Here is a 16856-nt window from a genome sequence, read left to right on the forward strand (position 1 = left end):
ACTGTCTAGGATTACCCTTGGCCCTCTTAACTGTAAACTAAACGATTACAGCGTAATGCAAATTTAGATTAAGGTAAGCAATCAAATATATTTCTATCCAATGCTTTTCTTAACAAGGGGTAAAATTAATTTATTTAAAATGACAGTAATCAGAATAATTTCTAGGATCGTGTTAAGACTGGAGAAATAATGATGAAAAATTCAGCTTCGAAAAATCGGGAACAAATAAAATTGGGAGAGCATATAAAGCTTTGAAAGTGATTCAGAAATCTGACTGACCCCCTCACCCCACAAAAATATAACAAACTCATGGAAAACATTTGATTTTATCACAGTAGCCTGTATTTCTTCTGTCGTTCATAAAGGTTGAGAACAGAACAGAGTCACTAGCACCTAAACGGGAAAAAACCCCCCAGTTAGTGGGAAAAACATTACTTTGCGTGGGTTTTAAAATTTCCCAAACAAGTCATTTTTCCCATAATAAAGCCTTTTGAAAGATTATAAATCTATAAAAAACTGTTAAGTGGTTCCTTTAGTTGTTTATTAATGGCGTGCAAACATCAGATGATGCTACTCTGAAAGTACACCCAAAATTAAAAAAGGGAAAAGTTTTCAGAACCCCAGTAAAGAAAAAAAAAAAAATAGGAAAAGCTGGGGTGATGTATTTCCCAAAAAATGTGTACAAAGAGAACGAAACTTTCCAGCACTCTTCCCTCTCTTTGGTTTTGTGTGTGTGTGTGTGTGTGTGGGGAGGTGGGTTGAGCCTCAGTGACAGGCTGGGGAGGAGCCATGAAGTAAGCGTGCCTTGCAATTTTGTCTGGGAGGGGGAAACTCTGTTTAAAAGTTCTAATGTTTTCATCTGTTCTCTGCACTTGGGGTTGGGGAAGGGCCGGAATGAGCTTCTCTAAACCCCCCCTTTTCAAATGGTCTGGGTCTAACTTCTTTAAAACCTCTGGCAGCCAACAGTTGACATCTGGAAGTCTCACTAAAGTTTTAAAATGGTAAGTACAATTTGAAGGCCTGTGCTGTTTGTGTTAAATGTTTTTTAAATCATTTGTTTAAAGGGTTTGACCAGCCTGTTCTCAAACAACATGGTTACATATGTAATTAAATTTAAAGATGATAAAAAAAAAACATGAAATCAGTGTGTCAGTGTTTTATATGCTTTAAAAAATCGCACATTATCTGTTGAAGCTGACTTCATCTTAATCTTGGACTCCCTCTAAAGTGATCAGGAGGAAGTCCAAAGGGCGTGAGGGGAAAAAGTGATTCCGATGAAAAACAATGATATCCTGTCTGATCTTTCTTTTACTCCTTTTTTTCAGGAGTACTGGGCATACCTTAAACATCTTTTTATCTTTTTCTTCCTCTGTTTCTCTTTTTTTTTTTTCTTTGTTAAAATAACATTATGTATCTATCTAAAAATATTATTATCTATCACCTTATCTATTATATATATATAGAGGTTTTCTCGTTTAACTTTTTTTAGGGAACTTTTTAGTGCAAAAATAGAACTTTTGGGTTTTGTTTTTTGAAAAAAAAAGCAAGTTAGCTTGGAAAAAGCCATCCATAAAAGGGAGTTAGTTACTTTTTTTTTATGGGTAACAAAACGATTACCTGAAAAAAAAATAGCCCTTTTCCCGCGTCATGTGTTATTGTGCATTGTCTTTGTCCCGTGGATAACTCTTTGTTTCTCTTTATATTTTTGGCTGCTTCCCCGGGGCTTTCACAAGCCTTTGCAAAAATTAAGTTCAGATCAAGTCAATGATGTTAAAGCCCTTCTAACAACATCAACAAAGTCCTTGGGGGAAGGAAGCGGCTGGATGACCTGATGGGCAAACTGGACCTCCCCCACCGGTACGGAGACCCCCCAGGCCCAAACGAGACCAATAGTACATGCTGATTTTGTAAGATCCAAAAGGTAAATGAACCCACATGAGGCCAGATGATCAAACCAGTCACAAAAAAATTTTTTTTATTTGTTCATGATAAAAATTGTTGGGATTATCTTGCCTTTGGGGCACCGTTTCCGGGCGCCCCGTGGGTTTCCAGAAAGTGTGGTGGAGGAACACCAAAATGATGATTATAATTTGGTGGTAGTGCTTGCCATCATCATTTAATCATCCTTACAAACAAGTCATTCCCACCTAAAAACCCACACCCCCTCATTTGTATTCAGGTTTTAAAACACAACCCCAACACACAACTAAAAATAATGCCTTTTATCAGAAAAAGGGAATGGATACATTTATGTATGGTACATTTCTATTTTGACATTTCCTGTAAAATTCTATAGAAATCTGGGGAATATGTCAGGGGTGTTCTATGCATTATATGTGGTTTTTACTTGTTGGCTGTTACTTTAAAATAACGGGACTGAAAAACAAATTCACTGTAAGTGAAAAAATTTGGATGTGTTTATTGTTAGTGGTCTTCCTTGGAACATCAAAACCATTTCCCAAATTTTAATTACATTTCCCTTAAGCCTTCCCGCTTCTGGAATGGTTATATGACTCCGGGAACATTAGTTTTTAAATGTGAAATCACTCTTGTCCGAACGATTTTTTTTTACCTTGACAAAGTATAGTCCCGGGGTGGATTTAGAGCTTTTCTTGATTTTTACATTTAAATTCAAACCCTTACAATAAAGCCAGTAGCTGTTTTGCAAGGGATGTGTGGCCTGTATAGATTATAAGGGGCTATATGGGAAATACTGATTGGCATGTACATTGTGTAAAAATAATTGCATAAGAATAACCTTTAAAAAAGCGTCACCAAAAATGAATTACTTTCCCACTGGAAAAAATATAATGAAAAAGAATCGATTCACCCATGTAAAATGTCCTTATTATCAAAGCAAAAAGGTGGGATTACTTTTTTAAATTTTAAAATTTCTTAATTACAAAATTAATCCGTGTAATTTTTTTTAGGGAAAACTGAAAGGGATTTTATTGTAAAATTAATCCAAAAACAAGGAATTTACAAATATATTAAAATACACTCACCAAAGCCTTTTTGAAATGCTAATTTTTAAAATTTTCGTGTGGATGGTTACACTTTTTAAAACCAAAAAAAAGGAAAATGCATAAGTATTTGAAGGGTTTTTGTTTTGAGCATTCACTTTCTGGGGGTGGATAAAAAGATATTGTAACTGTTATGATTATTCATGAGACCATAAAGGCATTATAAATTTACATTTAATAATCATTGAACCTTTTTTTTTTTTTTAGTGCATTTAAAAAAGTTTTTTTATAATTTTGGGGAAATAATCAGTCAATATGTTTTTTTTTATTTTTTAAATTTTCACTGCTTTACTTTTGGGTTTTAAAAATTGAAAACAGCACATTATTGAAGGAGGTAAAAAATGACAGTCCTCATTTTGGGTGACTAGACTTTAATCAAAGGTTCATACACTTTATCTCTTGTATTTTTAATGGTTTACTCTGTGTAAAATACTCAATTGAAAAGAATTAAATTTACACTCTTAGCTTTTAAAATAAATTTAGACTTTTATACAAATAATTTTTAAAGATTTCCTCACAATTTATTCAAATTTACACAAAAAATACGATTATAAACACAAGCTACAATAATTAAAAAACAGAAACAAATTCTGGAGGTTATAGTGAAAAAAACATTTAAATTTTTTGTGTCCCCTTTCCAATAATTTGGGTTTAAAAGGGAAATGTGAATGAAATGCCGACCAGGGTGTCGGTTGATCAACTCCCCTTTTAATAAGTCCCGGCCCCCCCTGGGTTTTTTCCTTCCCGGGTACTCATAGGGGTTTTGACCCGAAAAACAAAAAAAACGATAGCCTAGAAGGACACTGCCATGTCAAGGAAACCCCCCTTCTTTAATAATTTCAATAAGAACAAGAAGACTTAAAACGGATTTAAAAGCAAAATGCAATAGTGTCAATTGAAAACTTAACATAACATTTAAAAAGTGAAACTTTTAATCGGGGAAAAATTAAAAGGGCAAAAAGGAAAACTTTCAAGATAACATTAAACTTTCCCCAAAATTTCAAAAAGGGTTAAAAAGAGAACTGTTTTTTGGGGGAAATTAAACCGTTTACGGTGAAGCTTTTTCCACCGCCTGTGAAAACCACACAATAAAAAATAAAAAAACACTTCTCCGGCGGCATCCGAGTTTAAACCGCTTTTAGCCCCTGGACTAAGGGATATTACGAACAAATAAAGAAAAACAAGCATTACAGGTAAGATTAGTTAGAAGTGCATATAACACTGGAAAGTCCAAAAAAGCGATCCTAAAAAAATGAACAGTTAATTTAATTCCGGGGTCGGATTTACATTACTTAGGTCTGGAAAAAATGGCATTTAATTATAATATATTTTAAATAAGACAATCCAAGGGTTTTAGAGGGAACTTTAACAAAAAAATTTTAAAAAAACACAATTCAAAAAAAAGAAGGGGTTTCGCGGTCCTTTTATGTTTTTGCTACATTTCCCCCATACAGGATGTGGGGAAAACCATACCAGGAATTGAGCCTGATGCAGCTCCCGGGCCAAAATTTAGCCGGCCTGAGACAATGGGAAATCGCCCATGGCTGCAAGGCCCCGGGTGGCAGGTACAAAATAATGGGGGCAGAGTTAGGAGACAACATTCTTGGCCCTTTTTTTCCTGGGAATTCCATATTTTTTTGGACCCACATTTAAAAATCTGTTAATTTTTAAGTTAAAAAAGGCAAGAAACGCAAAGCCAGCCTGTTCATTACTGCCAAAGTCTCTATGTTACCACTACTGTAAAGCACTTCCCGGGTGCTGGGAAACTTAGAGAAAAAAAAAAAATTAAGCAACGCATTACAAAAAAAAACAAACAAAAAAAAAAAGTTTTCAAAATGGTGATTAAGAGACTACAGTACAGGGTGGGGCTTAGCCTAAAAACACCTGCATGTTTCTGGGGTTTAAAACCGGCTTGTAAGTGTTTTGATGAGCCTCACTCGGGATTTCCGGGGCCTGCTGATCTTTGGGGTTAGAGCACAAAAAACAAAAATCGACATCTGATGCATTAAAAATGGTGACGGGGGCTGAGAAAGGGGAAAACAAAACAACCTCAGCTTGGGTTTTGTAAGCCATTTCGTGACATACGCGAGATACTATCGAATTTTATTCAAACATCAAAATACTGATTTTTGAAACAGGAGGGAGAGACACAGATCTGTATGAATGAATGTTTGAAAACTGTTTTTATTTTTCTAAAACGACGCATGGCCTATGATTTATCCAATGGATTTTAAAGCAACTTTACAGATGTGTTTTGCCAAGACATCCCTTTCTAATTTAGCACCATAGGTATTTATAATACATATGTACAGTATAGCTTTGTGCAAGCAAGCCTTCCCCCGTAAAAGACAAAAAAGCAACTGCGCACCCAGAGATTTCCCCTGGGGTTTTGTATGATAACATTTCATTCTGGGTCAGATAATTTTGCACAACTGCCCTAGTCCGGGTCGAAGTACCGGCCCAAACCCGATACAATATATCCTTAGTTTTTTTTTTATCTTGGCTTCACAAACATATTACATATTTCTGTAGTCACCATATCCGAGAGTTGTTGTAACCCGAGAATCCTAGCCCGTATTCATCATAGCCTTGATTGTTGAGCCATAGTTCCCGTAATTTCCATAACCTTGATTCCCCGTAATTCCCGTATCCCTGGTTTCCAATTCTGATTGGGACCTGCACACTTGGGGACATCACCGAACAACGGGTGAGGCGCTGCAAAAAAAACAGCGTCGGCTAATCTATGGACTGAGGTTTCAAAACAAAAACATTTCATTCAGAATTTATGAACATAAAATGGTAAATTTAGAAATCCAAAAAGGGTTTTTAAAAAAAATTCCCGAAATATTAATAATGCCAAGACACAATTCTTAATTGTACTGAATTATTGTTCATTTTATAATCCCATTAGAAGAGGGCACGCAATTTTATCCAAAACTATTGAAAAGATGTTTGATATTTCAGAAATTAACCCCAAATTGGTGTACATTCCCGTGGGGCTCTACCAGGTTTAATGGGTGTTGATCTTTTTAGGAAAAAAGGTTTTAGAGGGTTTGGGGCCTAATTACATATAATAACATTATCCACTGATACAAACCAGCCCCCAAATTTAAACTCAATGATCCGTTCCAGGAATTTCTTGGAATTCCTTTCCGTCAACACTTTAAAAAACATTTTTTGAGGGGGCCCCAGGGCTGCCTGACGCACCTCCCTCTGCCCCTCCTGACGGCCCTCCCCTTTTCCCCCCACCGGCCTGATACTGCTCCTTGGCTACCACCTTTACCTCGGACTGCACACACAATGACAGCCCCACATCAAACATAACAAATTCCAGTACGGAGGGCATTTTACCTGACTACTGATTCCCAGTTCCCCACAGAAAAAAAAACATGCTAATAAAAAAAAACTTTTTTTTAATTTATACAAAATATGCATTTTTACATGGTAATTTAACCAAAAGATTGGAATGTAAACCCTTAACTGGGGCAGGTTCAGAGGTTTTAATACAGTTTTACAAAAAGCAATTTCCCCCAATTTCTTCATGAGGTTTTAAAGTCTTTTGTTTTTTAAAAAATGAAAGTATATAACATTTTTTGATTGGTGGAAAGGGGATCATTTTAAGACTTAAATTTTCTAAAACCCATTTTGTGGGACTTTTTCCAATTTTCTTTACTGGCTCCTCCTCTTTAAAAAGTTATAAAAAAAAACCTCGTCTTTGCTCTTTTATTCTCCATTGGCAGCCCCAATGGTTCCCTGAAAGTTTTTAGAAGTGTAAGTCATGTGGGCTTTGTCATTACAATCGCCTTTTCCGCTTTTTTAACCTGGGCGTCAAGTACCCCTTTATTTTTTCCTCCGAGTTTTCTGAGAGACCTACAAACACCTTCTTCACAGGCTCCTTAATTCCCCTGGCCTTTACTTTTAGGGTCGATGGTTTTTCCGTTCAGTTTGTGCCCTTCTTAGATCACCTTTAAAAGGAAAGAAAGGCCATTTGATTTGATTTAATCAGTCTGCTCGCCAGAACTCCAAATTTAAATGGTACAATTCTAACCCAAAAAATGCACTTTTCCAGCCCCTAAAAAGCCTTTAAAAAGAAAACCAAGCCCCCGGGCCCCAGAGGATCCAGCTTCAAAGGTGCAGTCCCCACCCTTTCCCAAAATTTTAAAAAGGAAATCTTTCAGGTCTTTTTTTGTTGTCCCAACCGCCTTTCCACGAACATTTTCCAAAAACCAAAAAGACTGATGTGAGAACAGATTGTGGGGTTAAGACTTTACAGTGATTTATATCAGGTCAAGTACTACAACACAAAAGACAAACCATAACAGGGCTTCTGCAAGGTTTATGATGGAAAATTATAAGACCACGTAAAAAGGAAATCTAGGGAAATTTGGGAATGCAAAATGTTCTCTCAATGAAAATGTCAACAAGAACACAATGAGCACCTTTGGGCCCAAACTTTACTTTTTTAAATTGCAAACCAAAACAAAAAGAAGCTTAACTACTAGAATATGGAATATGTATTTTTGACATGCCTTTTAGTAAAAATATGTCTAAAAAGCAAAGACTACAGTTTTCTGGGAGATTTATCAAAACAAAGAAGAGAAATTTATGATTTTAAAAAGGACAAAACCCTGCTATTAGGAAACCAGTTAGTTAAAAGTGAAAGCAAGTTTTTATTCCCCAGTGACGGTAGAGTATATCCTAAATTTGCATTTGAAGTAAGCATACCTTACTTTAACGATGTTTTAGTATTTGTTTTTGCAAAACGACAAAAATCTGACAAGATGTTCGTTTTGCATTACATGGGACATTTAATTCCACGATTTTATGTATTTTGGATACAATTTAAAACCTATTAAGGCGCTGGGTTTAAAAATTACAAATCGCAGACCTACATTAAAGCCTGAGTTTACAATCCTTATTTAATTTTAAAAGGGTGATATTTCACTGACGCTTGCCAATCACTGATTTATGATGAACCTACACCACCACGAGCTACTAAACACATTTAAGAGTTCCTCGCTGGAAAAGAGCACAGCTGACATTTGACAAACGCGCATTTGAAAGGCAAAATGTGTGCTGGAAACCAGCCGCAGCCTTGTGAATATGCGCACGCGACTAATGAATATTCATGAGATCTCCAGCGCGCGACTGATGAATATTCATGAGGTCCAGCGCGCGACTGACAGATTGACGTCATCGACAGTTCGGCCCTTAATTATGTGCTCATATGGCGATAAAGCAGATACGGATTCACAGAAAACAAGTCGGTTTTTGTTTTTTTTTTATTTTTCTTTAATCTGAGAGAGATATACGCGATTACACAGAGAAGTCGAAAAGCCTCTGCAGGCGGGGATATTTGACCTAACTAGTACATGGAAACCGTATAATTTCTTGTTTATCAGCCGAGACTCACCCCTCATCTTCCTATGCTTTTTACTGGCGTCTATCTTGGAGCCCTCCGCCTCTCCGGGCCTCCTTCATCGGCCCCCAGGAGCTCCCTCTTCATCCTCCTCCTCCATCTTCATCAGCGGCTCTTCGCCCTGGATCTGCTCCTCCGACATCCTCGATCGGTTCTCGGCGAAAACGCGGGCTACTGCAGGTGGTTTTTCCCTGAGGAAAGCGTCGGAGGTTAAAAACACGACTGAACCGGCGGTGCGTCGTGTTAAATTAGGCTCACGGGATCGCGTTTGTTTTGCCTTTAGTCAGCTTTCAGGATGTCGATGGCAACGGCGTCCATTCACAAAATGGCTGCGTAACGGAACTCGAAGCAATAATGACGTCACTACGCATTTTGGACCCGCAGCGACGTCCGGTCGTCCGCGCTTTCCGAAATCATGGCTCTCTTCTGTACAGTGAGCAAATGCGTTGTTATATCACACGTATAACACACGAATGAGAAAATGGAAGAAACACAGCACACCAGCGTCATTTCTTTTCTTCGCACCTTTTAAATCCCTTTATTATGCCAAAACTTTCAGGAAAGAACTAAAAAATAAAATAAAGGACACTTTTTCTATTCAAGACTTTAAGAACACCGCAGCAGCAAACTACAGGAACAGAGCACGGGATGTACAAACTTGGAAATATACGCTCGCTATTTACAAGGTTCAGACACTGAATAATGTTTTTTAATAGTTGTGTAAGGACAGGAATCCACAAGCTGCCTGGCGAGGAGCAACGCCGAAGCCAGCCTGCCGACCCTACAAAGAGAAGATACGCGAAGATGAACAACTCTGATTCAGACACGCATCAACAGAAAACAACAACAGCACGTCCATGTTTCAGTGTTTAACTCGTCGAGCTGTCCACTTTAAACTAGGAAAACCATCATTAAAGATTAAAGATCATATGTTCGGCTCGTCTCCAGATTGACAAAACAGTAAAAGCTTCAGCTCCGGGCGATGCCGCTATCGACCCAAAGAGGAGCGAGCCAAACCTCTTCCCCTTAAACACACGAAACTGTCATTTGCATTTAGCCCATACGTGAGATCTGTTCTACACAGACTCGGTCAGCCGCTCAAAGGCTGACTTTAGCATATGATCTTTAAAGGCTACGCTTAAAGAAAAAGCCTCGAGGTGAAGTTCTCTAAAGAAAAAAGCAAGCATTATGAGAGAGTTTTTATGCGACTTATGGAGTGTGATTGAAACCGAAGAAATAAAAAGAACAAGTCACTGAAGCTCACAACTGAAACACAAGAGCACTACAATCGAAAAGAGAAGTTATGAATCACTTTTAGGTTACGTTAATAAACTCCTGGAAAAAAACACATTTTGAACTGTTAACCAAACCAACAACTTAAAGGAAAAACGGGGGAATCTCCTTTGTGTTTGTTTTACGCTGGTACAGGAAGTTTGAAGAGACCATACCACAGGACAGCGCTTTCCTTCGTGCATGCAGTGCTCTCTCTGCCCGCTATGTGCGACGCCCAGAGAATGTCGTGGTCAGGTGACACACGGCCTGCAATGAAGTCCCCGCTGGCAGGTACAAACAAGGTACAATAATCAGAATTAGGGAAAGAAAGGAAAAATCAGGAGAGGCGCCTTACTCTGTACCCCTTAGCTGTACTTTACCTGTTAGCAATGCTATCAAGTCTCTAAGTTATTCCATTATGATCACCTGTTAAAGCAGGAGGAGGAGAAGGGAACCCTACAGAAAACACTTACGGCTTTTCTGACACGCTAAAAAGGCAAAATGGCTACACAAACGTAGAGTGATTAAAGATCTATAGACAGGTGTTGTTCAACTCTGGTGCAGTGATCATTCTGTAGGCCTTAGCTTTGTCTCTTAGATAGTGTCTATTGATCTTTAAGCATTGAGCTCGGGTGACAGGAACGCAGCAGAGATGTGACCTTTTACCTAATGAACATGAAGTGAGTGTTTAGCAGCTTTATCAATACCGCTGGTAGCTGTTCTGATGGGTGCCGCGTTCCCGAGACTCCTTGGCCGTAACTGCTCTGTTGACCTACAAAAATTACAAAACATATAAAGCCATTTGTACAGTGTCTTTTTTGCTGCTCCTTGCTTTTCTACAGAACCACTGTAACCTGTACTGTAATGAAGCAGTGCAATTCTCTCTCTAAATACAGTGGGCCAGCACTATCACAGCGTTTGGAGAAAGCACCAAATATCACTAAATGTGGATGAAGCCTACACGAAAACAGCAGGCTAGGGTTGGGAACAAAGCACTGAAACACTTTTTGTAAACTTTTTATTTGATTTTTTCAATTTGTATTCGAGCAGTTTCATCACTTTCACGTTTCAGATGGCATGTGTATATATATATATATATATATATATATATATATATATATATATACACAGTACAGGTACACAGTATTATCAAAAGTTTGGAAACATTACTATTTTTAATGTTTTTGAAAGAAGTCTCTTCTGCTCATCAAGCCTGCATTTATTTGATCAAAAATACAGAAAAAAACAGTAATATTGTGAAATATTATTACAACTTAAAATAATAGTTTTCTATTTGAATATACTTTAAAAAAAAATTATTTTATTCCTGTGATGATTAAAAGCTGAGCTTTTCAGCATCATTCCTCCAGCCTTCAGCATGTCACATGTAACATCCAGTCTATCACATGATCATTTAGAAATCATTCTAATATTCTGATTTTATTATGAGTGTTGGAAACAGTTCTGCTGTCTAATATATTTGATGAATAAAAGGTTAAAAAGAACTGCATTTATTCAAAATAAAAAAAAATTCTAATAATATATATTCTAATAATATATTTTCTTTACTATCACTTTTTATCAATTTAAACATCCTTGCTGAATAAAAGTATTGATTTTATTTAAAAAAAAAAAAAAAAAAAATACTGACCCCAAATTACTGACCAGTAGTGTATATTGTATTTTATTACAAAATATTTATATTTTAAAAACATAGCTTCTTCTTTTTTTTTTCTTTTTCTTTTTATTCATCAAAGTATCTCAAAAAAGTATCACACTTGTTCTGAAAAAGATATTAGTCGCAGCAGAACTGTTTCCCCCAACTTTAATAATGAATCATCATATTAGAATGATTTCTAAAGGATCATCTGATAATGATCCTGAAAAATTCAGCTTTTCATCACAGAAATAAATGATAATTTAAAGTATAATAAATTTTAAAAACAATTATTTTAAATTGTAATAATATATTCTCACATATTACATTTTTTTTTCTGTATTTTGATCAAATAAATGCAGGCTTGATGAGCAGAAGAAACTTCTTTCAAAAAACATTAAAAAATAGTAATGTTTCCAAACTTTTGACCTCTACTGTATATATATATATATATATATACACAGTGATATTAAAATGAATACAAGGTTAAATAATAATTTAAGTACTTAACATTTTGTTATAACCGTGTTCTTACTGTTAATACATTTGTGTGCTTAATTGTACTGGTATCCAAAAAAAAAAAAAAAAAAAATAGTGGTACAATTTTGCCAAATTATGCCCCAATTTTGTAAATTTTGCCTAAATTGAGTGGAAACAACAATACAGCATGAATATCAAGACGCGGGTCTCTGAAGGTTAAACGATTCAGTAAGAAACTGTGTGTAAAATTACCACTGTAATCATCATAGCCTTGTCCATAGCCATAGTTTGGATAGTTGTATCCTGAATAGTCATAGCCAGAATAGCCATTATAGGCCCTGCTGTATCCGTTCGCCGTAGCCTCCGTAGTTCTGGCCGTAGTAGTTGTTGTATCCTTGATTATAGCCCTGGCCCTGTCCTGTTCACGAAAGAGTCAGAGGCGCTAACGTTCAGTCCAGAACTACCGAATTAAAAGTTCGCCAAAGACAGCTGCAATCTCTAGGATTTGCAAACCTCTTAGGCCCACGGCCCCTGAAGCCTCCTCGTTCCTCACCTCCGAACTCGGTCCGCTCTGCCCTGCTGCTGTCTGTAAACTTCTTTCGGCTGCGCGACTTTGACTTCACACTGGCAACAAAGATTATCAGCGTTACTCACGTGTAGAGTTAGGCTAAGTATTGATTTACTCACAGTAATAAAAGTGACAGCATAAAACCATCTTTTTAACATAGCCCATCAAATCATAGAAAAAGAGTAAAGCAAACCTTACTGAGTGTGTAAACTATACAGATGCATATAGGACATACCTACTATGAGCCAGATTCTATTAATACACCGTCGTCTGTCAAACCTAATATACAGTCGACTCAACATCTCTTACCATACCTTTCCTGATCCAATTTGATGGTTATCTGTTCTTCCAGCCACGCTCGCGTAACGGGATGCCTCTAAAACGTACGTCACGAAGCAGAAACCCCGTCTTTTCGTTTGTTTTTTGGGTGTCCATGGGAGCTCAATGTTTTCAATCTTTGGAGAGAAAAACACGCCAAGGTGAAGTTTTAGACGCCACCGGTGACGGGTACTTACTTCCCAAAACTGAGGAGGTACTCACTTCAGCCCCGTAGCTCCGAAGTACTCGCGTATCTGCTTCCTCAGCCCTCAAGTATGGTGGTCTCTGGACTAATAGCCGCCGACCAGGCCGACCTTGAACACCTTCTTGGTGGAAGCGGTACTCCTTGCCCTTCATGGCCTTGGCTTCCCCCTCATCTTGGGATCATGCATCAAACCTGCTCCGTCCCAGCACTTGTGCTCCTTCAGCTCTATCTACAACCTGGACACATCACGTGGTAAGCCAACCACTCTAATGAAACCATGGTGGTCGGGTCAAAGGACGAAGGCTAAACAGAATGAAGGGCTGTGCACAGACGTGAGCTAGAAAGGTGATTGGTGGGGGCGACTCTCGAGCAACATAAACACAGATGCAGAACGCGTTAGCTCGCGGAGCGCGCTCTCTCTTAGAGCGACGAAGCCGAAGCCCCTGGTCATTAGCGGCCCGTTCGTATGGTGTCTGGTTTTGAATTGGCCTAGTCACGTACCGGGACAGTGCCGGGACCTAGACAAGTCGTAAGCGAGGGAGTTAACTTGTACAGGTAGTCAGTCAAGTCTTTTCTTGCTGGTGGCCCCACAACGCACTGCATCTCCGACACCGATGGAATATAATCAAAAAACATTTTCCTGCACGAAAACAAACCATATCAATTCACTCCACTGAAAAACTGATGCACTAACATCCCGTTATACACACATCTGCTGGTGATGCATGCGAGAAACGCAACAGAATACAATATAAAGCACTGTTTTTGGTAATTAAACCTCACTGGTAGATATTTCTGTTAATGCACGGACTAACTCTTAGCCAGTAGACGCTAATACGCGAGTAACAAACAGATTAACTAACGTTACTAGGTTTCGAGCATCTTGAGCTCGATGTTATGTTATATATTGTGCTTGTTCATAACAGAAGCGTCTGGAGGCACATTAAAGCGGTCTGATCGATAAGTAGATGTGTGTACATGAGCTGCGTTTTGTTGTGTGTGTCGTTGTATGTTGTTGTTGTTGTTGTCGCGCGGGCCTCGCGCCGGACTCACCGTCATCCAAGCTGATTTTTACTCGCGTTTATCTTGGAGCCTTCTGGAAACTCGTCGGTGCTGAAGTCGCCTTGCTCTTCGGCCTCCTCCGCATTTTGGAGTGTATGTAGCTTGATCCGAGGCTTGATACGTAACTGAGTGAGTGTATTACTGTGGATTTAAAAGGTGTTATACTTCAACACGAATAAAGTGCCGTGTTGATTGGGTAAAATGGCGGATGGAGAGATCAGTGACGAAACTCCGTCTCGCACGAGGAGGGGGTGAGGGGGGCGGGGCTTATACTAATAGCCGCAAATAATACTCATCTACGGGATTATTTCCGAAGAAAAAACACACAAAGAGACATTCTAATCACAATGTGTTTGTTTATTTTTATTTTTTTTGCAATGACTCAGCGTTATCCTTAATACAATGTGCGTTCCCTTTTTAAATAATTTCAATAAATGACACCATTATTAGATAGTGTACTAGCAAGTTAAAAATAAAAAAATTCTAGCATTATTTACAGGACTGTTTTTCTAGCCTCGGGCGGGGCCTGATTCGGTTGAAAACAAAAAATCACAATGAGAACAATAAAGCCTGAAAAATTACTTTACTTCCATGAAGGTCAAGACTTATTAAAAGCGTGCATTATTCCTAAATTGATTAATTCTGACTAGGAAACAAAACAATAACATCAACAACAACATTAATAATAACAATTAATAATAACAGCGACAACAACAATATAACAATTACAAATATATAAAAGAAGAAAATATTTAGCATGTTTTCTTCCTTAAGGAAATTAATTTCCTTCAATTTCTTTTTATATGAACTGTATTTTCGTTATATAACCAGTTATGCACACACACAAAAACAAAACAAAACAAACAAAAAAAACTATCAAATAAGTACACGAATGGAATTAATTTCCCTTACACAATGGGTAAAAGTATTTTTATTTATACGCAGCCTTTACTCATCACATTTACTTCCTTTACTGAACAGCCTTGCCCAACCGTGTGTTGCCAGATTTAAATAATAATAATAAATGCTTAAAGGTATACATACGGCTACACGCCTATTAAATTACTAAATAAATAATTTTCTGCACAAAATTTTTTCTTTATTAATTTTAACACCTCAAAAATTGTGTAGAACTAACAATCTAATATTTTATAAACTGTTATTATCGCCTTCTTTTGCCTATTACAATTATATTAATTATAAATGTAAAGCTTGTCCTTATATTACCAAAAAAAAAAAAAAAAAAAAAAGAGGCAAATACATGAATGAAGTGTAGCAATGTAACCGTTAGCATTAATTACACAATTAATTAATTACGCCGATGAAAGAGGGTGGGATTTAGTGCGCAGAGGATTTGGCAACCCGCAGCGCTCCAGTGTGTTACCAGCACTAGCCTGCATGCTATTATTGAATCATTTTTGTCAGAAGCTGAGCTTCTCATCTCTATAATCAAACCAAACAGACTTTAACAATCATATATCGTTTGCCATTGATCGAATGGCAGCGGGCAGGTTTCCAGAAAACACCCAGAGTCTTTTCCCCGGATCGAAGGAAACCCCGACGCCCCCCGTTGTAAGGGAAGAGCTCAAGAAATGAGATGAATTCATCTGAGCGAGGAAAACCAGTCCCATGGTTTATGTGTTTTCTCGTGCAGCAGGACATCTTATTCCCCCCATCAGAGGAATCTGGAGGGGTATCCCGTTGCTCACGGGAGGGGGGACGAGTGCAAACAGACGTGCATCTGCTCAAGAAACAGGTCAGCACCCTTCCCAAAAAACACTTTAAACAGGTGCGGCGTTTTAAAGGGTTTTTTTCATTTTTTACGAGAAAAAGGGTGAGTTTTTCTTATTATTCGCTTTACATTTAAGGAAGTTTATACAAAAACTTCAAATCTTTTAGTCCGTTCCAGATTATTTTGGACTCTTTTAAAAGTAAAACAATAATTAAGTGGTGTTCTGGAATGAGGAGGCAGGCCTCAAAAGGGTTCTTTTGTTGTTGTTGTTTTAAATCAAATGTCCCAGTCACATTTTCTTGGTTAAATAAACATTACTTACATTATAAAAGAAAAAGGGTGAAAAAAAAAACAATTATATTTTTTTAATTTTACTTAAAAATGTAATCAAATTTTTTTATACAGGCCTCTATAAATCTTCAAGTTTTTGGTTTTTTTTAAACAATTTATATTTTAAGAAAAACTCATGCAGTATAATTTAAAAGTGTATTTTATTTGTGAACTTATGTTCAGCTATTTTTTTAATAAAAACCTTTAAACTATTTTGAGTTTTGGTCGTCAGACAACAAAGCTGGGCAACGGGATTTATTTAAAAATTTTTAAAGCTGATTACTCACTAAAACCGTTTTTATGTCATTTTTAAAACTTATTTTGAGTATCTATTTGTGAGTTGTTTTACTTTTTAAATTTCTCTTTCCTTTTTTCGGCATTATAATGTTATTCAGACGGTCCTTGAACATACGATAGGTCTGGGAGTCGGTCAGCTGTCGATTGATTCGATTGATTTACAGCCTGTAATTGATCAATTGATTCTTCATTTTTTTTTTTATTACATTAATGCTATTAATACTTCTAAAAAATGGAACATTGAACATCAGTTTACAAATGGTGAATTAATAAAAAGAAATTAAGAGCCAATTGTATTTTAAACCTATTCTCTCTTTTTTTAAGGTTGTTTTTAGGTGCGTAGTTTTTGTCAAAATATTTCATTATAAACCCGATAGTTCCGGTTTCTTTATTCTGATTGGCTGAGCCGTGTTCCAAGCTGTTGTAAATTTCTCTACAAACATACACCTTTGTTTACTTCTGTGTGTTGCTCGGCCCACTTTGTTGGAACCCA

At 37.2% G+C, this 16856-nt stretch overlaps 1 pseudogene; it reads right to left on the bottom strand.

The window, feature by feature from the left end:
• Positions 1–10414: 10414 nt before the first annotated feature.
• On the bottom strand, positions 10415–13094 carry LOC109091817 (annotated as a pseudogene).
• Between the last annotated feature and the right edge of the window lie 3762 nt (positions 13095–16856).

This window comes from Cyprinus carpio, unplaced genomic scaffold, assembly GCF_018340385.1.
Source record: "Cyprinus carpio isolate SPL01 unplaced genomic scaffold, ASM1834038v1 S000006050, whole genome shotgun sequence".
NCBI classification, from domain to species: domain Eukaryota; kingdom Metazoa; phylum Chordata; class Actinopteri; order Cypriniformes; family Cyprinidae; genus Cyprinus; species Cyprinus carpio.